Genomic DNA, 12,838 nt, shown 5'->3' with positions numbered 1-12,838 from the left:
CCGAAAATAAGCTCTATCAAATTTCACTAAAAAACCTATAATCCATTACTGTATACTGGTGCAGTGTCTCTGTTTATTACTATATTGATAATACAATGTTTTACAGCCGCCGGAGGTCCTCCCCTCTCGTCTCGGCTGATGTCTGCAGCCCCTTCCTCTTCAGTGTATGGAGTGGGCTGACGTCAGCGGGATCTCGGCTCTTCTTACTCTTCTTCTCCTCCCAGCTGACGTCAGCGGGATCTCGGCTGTTTTCTCTCTTCCTCTCTTCCCCGCTGACGTCAGCGGGATCTCGGCTCTTCTCTCTCATCCTCTCCTCCCCGCTGATGTCTGCGGTCCCTCCCTTTGCAGTACTCGGGGCGGGCTGACGTCAGCTGGGATCTCAGAGAAGAAGAGCAGATCACGCGAATGCCTAGGGGAGCTGTAAAGGTATTGTTTATAGTATAAAACTGTGGACACGCTAATGTACCAGTATAATATTTTTATTTAAAGTATTTAATAAGGATTTTAAGCAAGATGGATTTTTTAAATGATTAAACGGACACCTGACCTGACAGTGGGGGGGGGGGGGTGACACAGGAACTTTTTTATTTTTTATTGATTTATTCATGATTGACTTTTAGGTCATGGAGAGGGGTAAATGACACAGCACAAGCACTGTGCTATCTATCATGCTTTAAATGAACTGATTTTTTTTTTTTTTTTAGGGTTACAACCACTTTAACCACTTCCCACCCGGCCTATAGCAAAATGACGGCCGGGCGGTGGTTCAGTTATCCTGACTGAGCGTCATAAGACATCCTTCAGGATAACACACCGCTACACCGATCTCGGTAAAGAGCCTCTGACGAGGCTCTTTACCACGTGATCAGCCATGTCCAATCACGGCTGATCACGATGTAAACAGGAAAAGCCGTTGATCGGCTTTTCCTCACTCGGGTCTGACAGACCCGAGTAGAGGAGAGCCTATCGGCGGCTGTCCTGACGGGGGGGTCTACGCTGATTGTTTATCAGCGCAGCCTCCCCTCGGATGCCCACACTGGACCACCAGGGAAGCCGCCAGGACCTCCAGGGAAGAGGACAACGTGTGGATGGCCAGGTAAGTACCCCATGGTCATCCACATGTGAAAATGAATGCCCAATCTGTGCCAATCATTGCCCACAAATAGGCACTGATTGGCACCATTATGTAACAAATTACATCACTGATGCCCAGCAATGCCATCCATCAGTGTCATCAGTGCCACTCATCAGTGCCCATCCATGCCCATCAATGCCCGCCCATCAGTGCCCATCCGTGCCACCTATCAGTGCCACCCATAAGTACCCATTAGTGCCACCCATAAGTACCCATCAGTGCCACCTACGAGTGCCCATCTGTGCCACCTATGAGTGCCCATCAGTGCCACCTATCAGTGCCCATTGCCACCTATAAGTGCCCATCAGTAACGCTTATCAGTGCCCATCCGTGCCCATCAATGCCCGCCCATCAGTGCCCATCCGTGTCACCTATCAGTGCCACCCATAAGTACCCATCAGTGCCACCTACGAGTGCCCATCTGTGCCACCTATGAGTGCCCAACAGTGCCACCAATGAGTGCCACCTATCAGTTCCCATTGCCACCTATAAGTGCCCATCAGTGCCGCCTATCAGTGCCCATCATCCGTGCCATCAGTGCCACCTCATCAGTGCCATCTCATTGGTGCCATCTCATCGGTGCCCATCAGTGCTGCCTTATCAGTGTCTGTCAGTGCAGCCATATCAGTGCCTGTCATTGAAGAAGAAAACATACTTATTTACAAAAAAATTACAAAGAAAAACGTGTTTTTTTTCAAAATTTTCGGTCTTCTTTTATTTGTTGCGCAAAAAATAAAAATCGCAGAGGTGATCAAATACTACCAAAAGAAAGCTCTATTTGTGGGAAGAAAATGCTAAAAAATTTGTTTGGGTACAGTGTTGTATGTCCGCGCAATTGTCATTCAAATTGCTACAGCGCTGAAAGCTGAAAATTGGCCTGGGCAGGAAGGTGTCTAAGTGCCTGGTTTTGAAGTGGTTAATACCGTAATTAAATAAGACATCCCCTGAAAATAAGCCCTAGTGTGTTTTTTGTAGACAAAATGAATATAAGACCCGGTCTTATTTTCGGGGAAACACGGTATACAAGAAAAGGTATTCACTGACTTATCTCAGAGTGAATGTCAATGCTGCAATTCCTGGGAAAATCCACCAAACCGAGCATGAATGCAAATCTCATCCTTCTTGTGCCGCCTGGTCTAGAACATCAACATATTTTGACTGTCTTTCTCTCCTTTATTGGACTTTTAAAAGATATATATGGAATTTAAGTTCATTTTAAGAACTAGCCAAGATGGCAGATGATCCAATATTTTCCCATAGAGTGTCCAGCAGTCCTTATAATCCCCCCTCTTTGCGTCAAAAAACTTTTTTGCACCCAGGAACACTGACGCAAGAACTGATAAAAAATTCCATATTTTCACATATATATAATATCATTGTTTGTTATTCATGGAAGATAGCAATGAGATGGGAGAGAACAGACTGTTGGTGTCTGGCCATAGACCTGTTAATTAATGCCAGATCAGGCTGGAATGATACATTGGTTTCAGGTTCCATTTTTGTTCTTGTGTAAATCAATATGCACACATAATCTACATTACAGTAGTGCTGGTTGGTATGCATAAACACATCATATAACACCCTGCAATTATTTGTTTGGACGCACTTTTATTCAAGCTTGTTACTGTCTGTAAGGTGCTTGGTTTAAATTTGCAATTTGTAGTATTCATCCAAGAGGGCAGCTCATTTTTCATTGACCGTTTTAGAAAGCAATTTCCAGTTTGATATGAAAATGAATTTCAGCAGCACCTTGGAGTGTTGTTGAACATTTCTAGAGGGGAACAGATCATAAAATTGTTTCTCACTTATCCTTGTAAAATGATGGAATCGGCTAGTTAGGTACCAGCACATTTATAACTAGTAACAGAGTTCATTTCTCATAATTCATTTGCATCATTCTAATTACACAAAGAAAAATTAGGAATCTGGCTGAAAATGTAGTCACCTAAAAAACATTTTTGGAATGCCTCACTCTCTGTTCGGATGTAGTGTGATTTATGTAAAGTAAATCACTCACAAATTCTTTGTTATACGATTTTGTATTTAACATGATTTGAAATTATTTCTGTTTATGTCTGTTCTTCTTCCTCTTGAAAATTTAATACAATTTTATTGAATTAAAAAACATTTTTGGAAGACAAAATGCAGTTAGTTTGCTAATCTAGGAAGTAAATGTAAATGACCCCAACAGGATACAAGTAGCAAGAAATAATTTGATAAGGGTTTTTAACCCTTCCCTACTTTATCTAAAAAAAAAAAGTTTCTACACGTTAAGATGCCAAAACGTGAGTCTGCCTGCCAGCAAAGTTTTTGGTGGAGTTAGCCTTCAAAAAAAATATGGAGCCTGTTAGAAAATAGAGTAGAGAGTGGTATTTGGCACTAACGTGAGTGAACTGTTAAATATGTAATGCTAAAGTAAGATGCTCGTTGTGATGTGGTTATCACAGCTCATAGTCTAAAATTCCTGTGGAAAAGAACTAGAGAAATTGTTTACAGTAGTGCTGTCTGAACAGAGTAGACCTGCTGAGCAATAAGTCACGTTTATTTCACACAGTATGTGCTTAGTTATCCATGTGTCAATAGGGTCATTGCTCACATTTACTTGTATAACTCAGATACTTAACCCAACAATAAAAAAATATAATGCAAAGATATACTTCCTTGAAACATTCAACATTCAACAGCAGTTTGTGAGTAGGGATGGGCGAACGGTTTGTCCCGAGCATTAGTTCGGGCCGAACTTTCGTTATTCGGACGTTCAGTGAACAGCCGAACAACGTTTGTTCGCCCCCTCCCAAACCAACCACAATGCATTGTGGTGTTTAACAGTGCATTGCAAGCCCTGATTGGCTGAAGCAGTGAAAGCTTCAGCCAATCAAGGCACAGAGCACTGTTGTCAGAGTCATGATTGGACACTGTCATCATGACTTTATCCAACCATGGCTCATTCCCGCACCACAGTATAAAAGTATTCTTTCAATGGCAGCCATTTTCAGTGTGATTTTGGTGTTGAGAGAGATAGAACAGGGCTCTGTTCAGTGCTATTAGTTAGTGTGCTATACTGTGCTATTTTGCTTCAATTGTCATTGTAGAATATTAGTTTAGTGTCAGTCTAGGGATAGTGTGAGTGTAGTGAGGAGGACCATCATTCAGCTTTTCATAGTGTGCAGCTAGAGTAGGGACAGCTCAGATAGTTTCAGTGTAGTGTAGTGAGATTGTGTCAGTAATCTTGACATTAGTATATAGCTAGAGTAGGGACAGTTCAGACAGCTGCCAGTTTAACCACTTGAGCCCCGGACCATTATGCTGCCTAAGGACCAGAGGTCTTTTTCCAATTTCGCACTGCGTCGCTTTAACTGCTAATTGCGCGGTAATGCAATGCTGTACCCAAACGAAATTTGCGTCCTTTTCTTCCCACAAATAGAGCTTTCTTTTGATGGTATTTGATCACCTCTGCGGTTTTTATTTTTTGCGATATAAACGGAAAAAGACCGAAAATTTTGAAAAAAAATGATATTTTCTACTTTTTGTTATAAAAAAAATCCAATAAACTCAATTTTAGTCATACATTTAGGCCAAAATGTATTCGGCCACATGTCTTTGGTAAAAAAAATGTCAATAAGCGTATATTTATTGGTTTGCGCAAAAGTTATAGCGTCTACAAACTAGGGTACATTTTCTGTAATTTACACAGCTTTTAGTTTATGACTGCCTATGTCATTTCTTGAGGTGCTAAAATGGCAGGGCAGTACAAAACCCCCCAAATGACCCCATTTTGGAAAGTAGACACCCCAAGGAAATTGCTGAGAAGCATGTTGAACCCATTGAATATTTTTTTTTTGTCCCAAGTGATTGAATAATGACAAAAAAAAAAAAAAAATATTTACAAAAAGTTGTCACTAAATGATATATTGCTCACACAGGCCATGGGCCTATGTGGAATTGCACCCCAAAATACATTCTGCTGCTTCTCCTGAGTATGGGATACCACATGTGTGGGACTTTTTGGGAGCTTAGCCGCGTACGGGGCCCCGAAAATCAATCATCGCCTTCAGGATTTCTAAGGGTGTAAATTTATGATTTCACTCTTCACTGCCTATCACAGTTTCGGAGGCCATGGAATGCCCAGGTGGCACAAAACCCCCCCAAATGACCCCATTTTAGAAAGTAGACACCCCAAGCTATTTGCTGAGAGGCATATTGAGTCCATGGAATATTTTATATTTTGACACAAGTTGCGGGAAAGTGACACATTTTTTTTTGCACAAAGTTGTCACTAAATGATATATTGCTCACACAGGCCATGGGCATATGTGGAATTGCACCCCAAAATACATTTAGCTGCTTCTCCTGAGTATGGGGATACCACATGTGTGGGACTTTTTGGGAGCCTAGCTGTGCACGGGACCCCGAAAACAAATCACCGCCTTCAGGATTTCTAAGGGTGAAAATTTTTGATTTCACTCTTCACTGCCTGTCACAGTTTCGGAGGCCATGGAATGCCCAGGTGGCACAAAACCCCCCCAAATGACCCCATTTTGGAAAGTAGACACCCCAAGCTATATGCTGAGAGGCATGGTGAGTATTTTGCAGCTCTCATTTGTTTTTGAAAATGAAGAAAGACAAGAAAAAACTTTTTTTTTTTTCTTTTTTCAATTTTCAAAACTTTGTGACAAAAAGTGAGGTCTGCAAAATACTCACTATACCTCTCAGCAAATAGCTTGGGGTGTCTACTTTCCAAAATGGGGTCATTTGGGGGGGGGTTTGTGCCACCTGGGCATTCCATGGCCTCTGAAACTGTGATAGGCAGTGAAGAGTGAAATAAAAAATTCACGGTTTGAACTGTCCTGGCATTTTATGCACAACATTTAGAAGCTTATGTCACACATCACCCACTCTTCTAACCACTTGAAGACAAAGCCCTTTCTGACACTTATTGTTTACATGAAAAGTTATTTTTTTTTTGCAAGAAAATTACTTTGAACCCCCAAACATTATATATTTTTTTAAAGCAAATGCCCTACAGATTAAAATGGTGGGTGTTTCATTTTTTTTTTTCACACAGTATTTGCGCAGCGATTTTTCAAACGCATTTTTTGGGGAAAAAACACACTTTTTTAAATTTTAATGCACTAAAACACACTATATTGCCCAAATGTTTGATGAAATAAAAAAGATGATCTTAGGCCGAGTACATGGATACCAAACATGACATGCTTTACAATTGCGCACAAACGTGCAGTGGCAACAAAATAAATACATTTTTAAAAGCCTTTAAAAGCCTTTACAGGTTACCACTTTAGATTTACAGAGGAGGTCTACTGCAAAAATTAATGCCCTCGATCTAGCCTTCGCGGTGATACCTCACATGCACAATTGCTGTTTACGTTTGACGACAGACCGCCGCTTGCGTTTGCCTTAGCGCGAGAGCAGGGGGCGACAGGGGTGCTTTTTTTTTTTTTTTTTTTTCTTTATTATTTTTTTGCTTTTTTATCTTATTTTTAAACTGTTCCTTTCATTTTTTTTTTTAATCATTTTTATTGTTATCTCGGGGAATGTAAATATCCCCTATGATAGCAATAGGTAGTGACAGGTACTCTTTTTTGAAAAAATTGGGGTCTATTAGACCCTAGATCTCTCCTCTGCCCTCAAAGCATCTGACCACACCAAGATCGGTGTGATAAAATGCTTCCCCAATTTCCCAATGGCGCTAATTTACATCCGGCGAAATCTAAGTCATAAAATGCTCGTAGCTTCCGGTTTCTTAGGCCATAGAGATGTTTGGAGCCACTCTGGTCTCTGATCAGCTCTATGGTCAGCTGGCTGAATCACCGGCAGCATTTTCAAGTTCCCTGTTGAAACAGGAGAGCCAGAGAAAAACACGGAAGACTGTGGGGGAGGGGCATTCCCTCCCACGGCTTGTAAAAGCAGTCTAGAGGCTAATTAGCCGCTAGGATTGCTTTTACATGAAAGCCGACTGCTGGCTGAAAAGAATGATACCAAGATGATACCTAAACCTGCAGGCATCATTCTGGTATAACCACTCAAAGTTGTGAATGGCGTACCTGAAGACAAAAAAATGGTTAACAATAAAGCACAGTAAACAGTAAAGTATAAAAAATTGCATACCTGAAAAGCAAACATGATAAAACATAATAACAATAAAACATTGCAGAATAGAATACAGTAAAAAAGAGCAGAACAATAGAGAGAATAGAGAGAGAGAGAGAACAATAAAACGACAACTATTTTTTTTTATTTTATATATATTTTTTTTTTTTTACACTTTTTTTGTAACTAACTTTTATAACGGTAACCGTTTCCAGGTTCGGGTCTCTCAAAATGCGATGGCATCTTGGGAGACCCTGTGAAAGTGTGTCCTAGTCTGTGGAATGCTGTACCCTACGCTAATACTCAACTAGTGCATAGTAGCGTTCAAAACATTCACCAATGCAAAGACCAGGATTGTCAGGACAGGAGGGACAATAATAGTGGGTGTCACGTCTATATCCGCGCTTGCTGCAGACACAACATCTTTTTTGGGGGGGGTTCGTTGGGTAGGGGTACTCGGGAGGACATAAAGAAAATGCCTCTCATGCAGCCGACTGCATTTGGTTGGGGATGTGAATGGGGGAAGTACGGGCGCTGCAGAAGCGGTGGGTTCCCAATTAGGATTGGCGAATGCAGCAGGAAGGGCACTATGGGCACGACGGGCCTGTGTTTGTATTTTTGGTGGCAGCGGGACACTACTAGTGCTTGCCACCTCACCAGCTTGAACTGCACTTATGGGACTCGCCACGTCACCAAGTGTTACTGCAGTGCGGGTTTGACTACGACCGGGGTGTACTAGGCCGCTGGTGCTTGCCAGTTCACCAAAACGCTACCAAAAAAACTGTTAGCGATCGCAGGGATCAGGCCTGACTCTGCGAACGCTGCAGTTATGCGTTTAGTCTTTTGTAAGTGACAGTGATCGATCGATACTGCACTTGGGTGGGCTGGGCTGGGCCGGGCGGAGGGGCAAAACGCAGGTGCTAGCAGGTATCTGTGCTGATCCCGCTAACACTGCGTTTTTGGGAACCCTAAACTGCTGGGGACGCTAGTATAGATCTGATCGGATCAGATATTGATCCGTTCAGATACTATATCACTAAGGGAGGCGTATGCTGTGTACGTGGGTGTTAGCGCTACTGGCGCTAACCTGACGCTGCCTGGGGCTGGTGCTTGCCAGTTCACCAAAATACTACCAAAAAAACTGTTAGCGATCGCAGGGATCAGGCCTGACTCTGCGAACGCTGCAGTTATGCATCTAGTGCTTTGTAAGTGTCAGTGATCGATCGATACTGCACTTGGGTGGGCTGGGCTGGGCCGGGCGGAGGGGCAAAACGCAGGTGCTAGCAGGTATCTGTGCTGATCCCGCTAACACTGCGTTTTTGGGAACCCTAAACTGCTGGGGACGCTAGTATAGATCTGATCGGATCAGATATTGATCCGTTCAGATACTATATCACTAAGGGAGGCGTATGCTGTGTACGTGGGTGTTAGCGCTACTGGCGCTAACCTGACGCTGCCTGGGGCTGGTGCTTGCCAGTTCACCAAAATACTACCAAAAAAACTGTTAGCGATCGCAGGGATCAGGCCTGACTCTGCGAACGCTGCAGTTATGCGTTTAGTGTTTTGTAAGTGACAGTGATCGATCGATACTGCACTTGGGTGGGCTGGGCGGAGGGGCAAAACGCAGGTGCTAGCAGGTATCTGGGCTGATCCCGCTAACACTGCGTTTTTGGGAACCCTAAACTGGGGACGCTAGTATAGATCTGATCAGATCAGATATTGATCCGTTCAGATACTATACCACTAAGGAAGGCGTATGCTGCGTGCGTGGGTGTTAGCGGTACTGGCGCTAATCTGACGCTGCCTGGGGCGACGCATATCACCGCCGGGCGATCAGGGGGCTAAACCTTTATTCGGTAATAAACGGCGGGTGCCCTGACACTATAAAAAATATACGAACTAACCAGCGTCACCCGTAACACTTATACGGTGATCAGTGGTGAAAGGGTTAACTAGGGGGCCATCAAGGGGTTAAAACATTTATTCGGTAGTATATGGGGGTCCCTGACGCTATAAAACGCTGACGGCGAACCTCAATATTTACGTCCCTAACTAGCGTCACCAGCGACACTAATACAGCGATCAGAAAAATTATCGCTTAGCGACACTGGTGACAGGGGGTGATCAAGGGGTTAAAACTTTATTAGGGGGGGTTAGGGGGGTACCCTAGACCTAAAGGGGGGTAACAGTAACTGTCCCAACACTGTAACTGTCACAAACTGACACCAATGCAGTAATCAGAAAAAAAAAAAAAACAGCTTGGTGTCAGTTTGTGACAGGGGGGGGGGTGATTGGGGGGGGATCGGGGGGCGATCGGGGGGGGGATCGGGGTGTTTTGTGTGCCTGGCATGTTCTACTGTGTGTGTGTAGTGTTGTGTACTCACAGTGAAGTCTTCTCTCCTCGGGCCGGAACGGAAATTACTGAGCCGAGGAGAGATGACATCATTTCCTTTGCTGCTGTTTAGCATACAGCAGCAAAGGAATGATTCGATTGGCCGGCGGCGATCGCGAGGGGGGGGCCACGAACGGATGGCCTCCCCCTCACCTCCGATCGCCGTGGGACAAAACACGACCGCCTCGGGCACCGGGGGGGGTCCGATCGGACCCCCCACCCTCGGAAGGCAAATCACGTACATGTACGTGATTTTACCTGTCCGTGCCACCTTGCCGACGTACATCGGCGTGAGGCGGTCGTCAAGTGGTTAATGCCATACTGTGTTGCGTGCGTTACTGCCAGTTTAACGCCATATAGTTTTGCGTGCGTTACTGCCAGTTTAACGCCATATAGTTTTGTGTGCATTACTGCCAGTTTAAGGCCATATCGGTTTGCATGCGTTACTGCCACTTTAACGACATATAGTTCTGTGTACGTTACTACAAGTTTAACGCCATATAGTTTTGTGCATTACTGGCAGTTTAATGCCATATAGTTTTGCATGCATTACTGCCAGTTTAACGCTGTATAGTTTTGCATACGTTACTGCCAGTTTAACGCCATATCGTATTGCGTGCGTTACTGCCAGTTTAAGACCATATAGTTTTGTGTGCGTTACTGCCAGTTTAACGCCATATAGTTCTGTGCGCGTTACTACAAGTTTAACGCCATATAGTTTTGTGCGTTACTGCCAGTTTAAGGCCATATAGTTTTGCGTACGTTACTGCCAGTTTAACGCCATATAGTTCTGTGTGCGTTACTACAAGTTTAACGCCATATAGTTTTGTTCGTTACTGCCAGTTTAACGCCATATGGTTTTGCGTGCGTTACTGCCAGTTTAATGCCATATCGTTTTGCATGCGTTAGTGCCAGTTTAACGCCATATAGTTCTGTGTGCGTTACTACAAGTTTAACGCCATATAGTTTTGTGCGTTACTGCCAGTTTAATGCTATATAGTTTTGCGTGCGTTACTGCCAGTTTAACGCCATATCGTATTGCGTGCATTACTGCCAGTTTAATGCCATATAGTTCTGTGCGTCACTGTACGTTTGGTGCATTATATTGCAGTATATTATATTGTATCCATGGAGTGTGTCTGTGTAGTGTGAGTACTCAAATTAAAGGGCACCAAACACCTCTTTACATTGATTAAAATGCTTCTACGTACAGATATCAACTTCTCCTTTACATTTGCTTATAAGCACCGCCCCTCCCTCCCAATAATGTCTGGGAGAACAACAAGGAGAGACGTTCCCTTGGCTCTGTGGGGGGGCCAGCAACAAATGTGTCCACAGGCAAAGGTGGACGTGGTGGTCAGTCCTCAGGCAGGGCATCATTTCCTCTGTTTAGTGAGTTTGCCCATGCTATCCAGCCACAGCATGCAGAGGAGGTGGTAGACTGGCTTACTAAATCTTCCTCATCCTATGACATGCAAGCAGAGACAAGTGTGCAGTCCCCTGCAGTTGCCAGAGTAGATAGGTCTGCCTCTTTGTCCACAAAGACCAATTTTTCTGCACCTGTTTGACGGTGCATATCATTGCAATTTTTTACAGCAAGGCAAATTCTTGCTTTCATCAAGATTATCTCTATAGGGTTACGGTGGGAAGGCGCCTCCGACACCCAAAGACCAATTTTAACGCACCCGTTACTTCTATCCAAAGTCAAAGTGACACCAGGATGTATCCAAAAAATCTCTAATCTTGTTCCCAGTGCACTACATTGTGGCCTCATCATACACACTGGCTCCCCAGCTGTTTCTGAGCAAAATAAAGGCAGCTTGCAGGAAAAATGTCATTTTTTTTTGGCTTTATAAATTAAGTTATTGCTGCAGCAGATTCTAGACATGGTACAGATCTGCCACTTTACAATTAGACTAAGGGGACCCCCTGGCACTATATTAGAAGGAATTTTTCATTTTTAGGCTTTCACTTTAAAAAAAAAAAAAAAAATCACTGCTCATTTAAAAATGACGTTTTTATACAAAGTTATTTTTTATTGATCCGTGTCACCCAGGGCAGGACCTGGACCCCTATAACCATTGTATGCCTAATTACTTGCATTTAAGCCTTCAAAATGGGCACCTTTGATATTTAACGTTCAGGTCCCAGTGACTTTAATGGGGTTTGGTGTTTGGGTGCGAACATTCGCGGTGTTCGGACGTTCTGGTCCGAACCGAACAGGGGTCCGTTCGGCCCATCCCTATTTGTGACTGCTTTGGGCTGTTCTGGGCTCCACTGGCGGCAGGTTTGATTATTTCCCCCTGCCATCTGGAGAATTCCAGAATGTAGTGAGCTGGAAAGACAAACAAGCAACCTGCATATTTATGTTGTCTCAGCCAATCCCTGGAGGAGGGTGCCTAGAAGGTGGCTGGTGAAGTGCATAAATAGTAGGGTTGCACCGATACCACTTTTTTAAGACCGAGTACAAGTACCGATACTCGCTGATACCGATACTTTTTTTAATGTCATGTGACAGTGGCACATGTGTCAGTAGTTTTTTATTTTTATTTTTTTTACAATTTAATTTTTTTAATTTTTTTTTTAATTTTTATTTTTTAAATTTTGTATATTTTTGTTATTTTTTTTTTTAACAATGCTGTCTCTGAGAGCAGTGAAGGACACAGGGGGACAAGGAGGATGACACTGAGAGCTGGGGAGGACGCAGAGGGGGACTTGGTGGAGAAAACAGAGGGGGACCCAGAGGATGAAACAGATCGGGACCCGGAGGAGGACACGGGGAGCACAGAGGGGGACAGCTGGGGATGATTGGTGCGGCGGTGGTGGGGAAGTTACAAGCACCGATCTCTGTGACAGTCTCAGGGGACGGAGAGGAGGAGAATCAGCTGTCAGAAAAGCTATACAGGGAGATTGGTGCTTGTAACTTTCCCCCGCCGCTGCACCGATCATCCCTAAGGCCGCCCAAGCATCAGAGCATTTGCACGAGTACAGGTACTCATGCAAATGACTGATAATAAATAGTCTTGGATGTGGAGCTGCAGGGTTCTTGTCCAGGAGGAGAAGTTCCCAGCTTGAAGGGCTGCTGTCCTTCCAGGTAGCCCAGCTGAAATTCTACCTGTGCTCATCAAGGTCCTAGCTATAATAAAGTTGGCGGACCTGTTTGCTGAGAATCTCTGAAGCTAAGTAGGGAATTTCATTGA

At 43.8% G+C, this 12,838-nt stretch overlaps 1 long non-coding RNA gene across 2 annotated transcripts in view; it reads left to right on the top strand.

The window, feature by feature from the left end:
- Positions 1 to 322: 322 nt before the first annotated feature.
- The window catches only part of LOC141130082 (uncharacterized), a 52,093-nt gene continuing 39,577 nt past the window's right edge, over positions 323 to 12,838 (top strand). For both annotated transcript variants that reach the window (XR_012241981.1, XR_012241982.1), the window contains exon 1: positions 323 to 426. This is a non-coding gene — a long non-coding RNA (uncharacterized lncRNA). The remainder of the gene's footprint in view (positions 427 to 12,838) is intronic.

Source organism: Aquarana catesbeiana, linkage group LG02, assembly GCF_042186555.1.
Source record: "Aquarana catesbeiana isolate 2022-GZ linkage group LG02, ASM4218655v1, whole genome shotgun sequence".
Lineage (NCBI taxonomy): Eukaryota > Metazoa > Chordata > Amphibia > Anura > Ranidae > Aquarana > Aquarana catesbeiana.
Note: the sequence above shows the minus strand (reverse complement) of the source record. Positions and strands in the feature narration are given on the sequence as shown.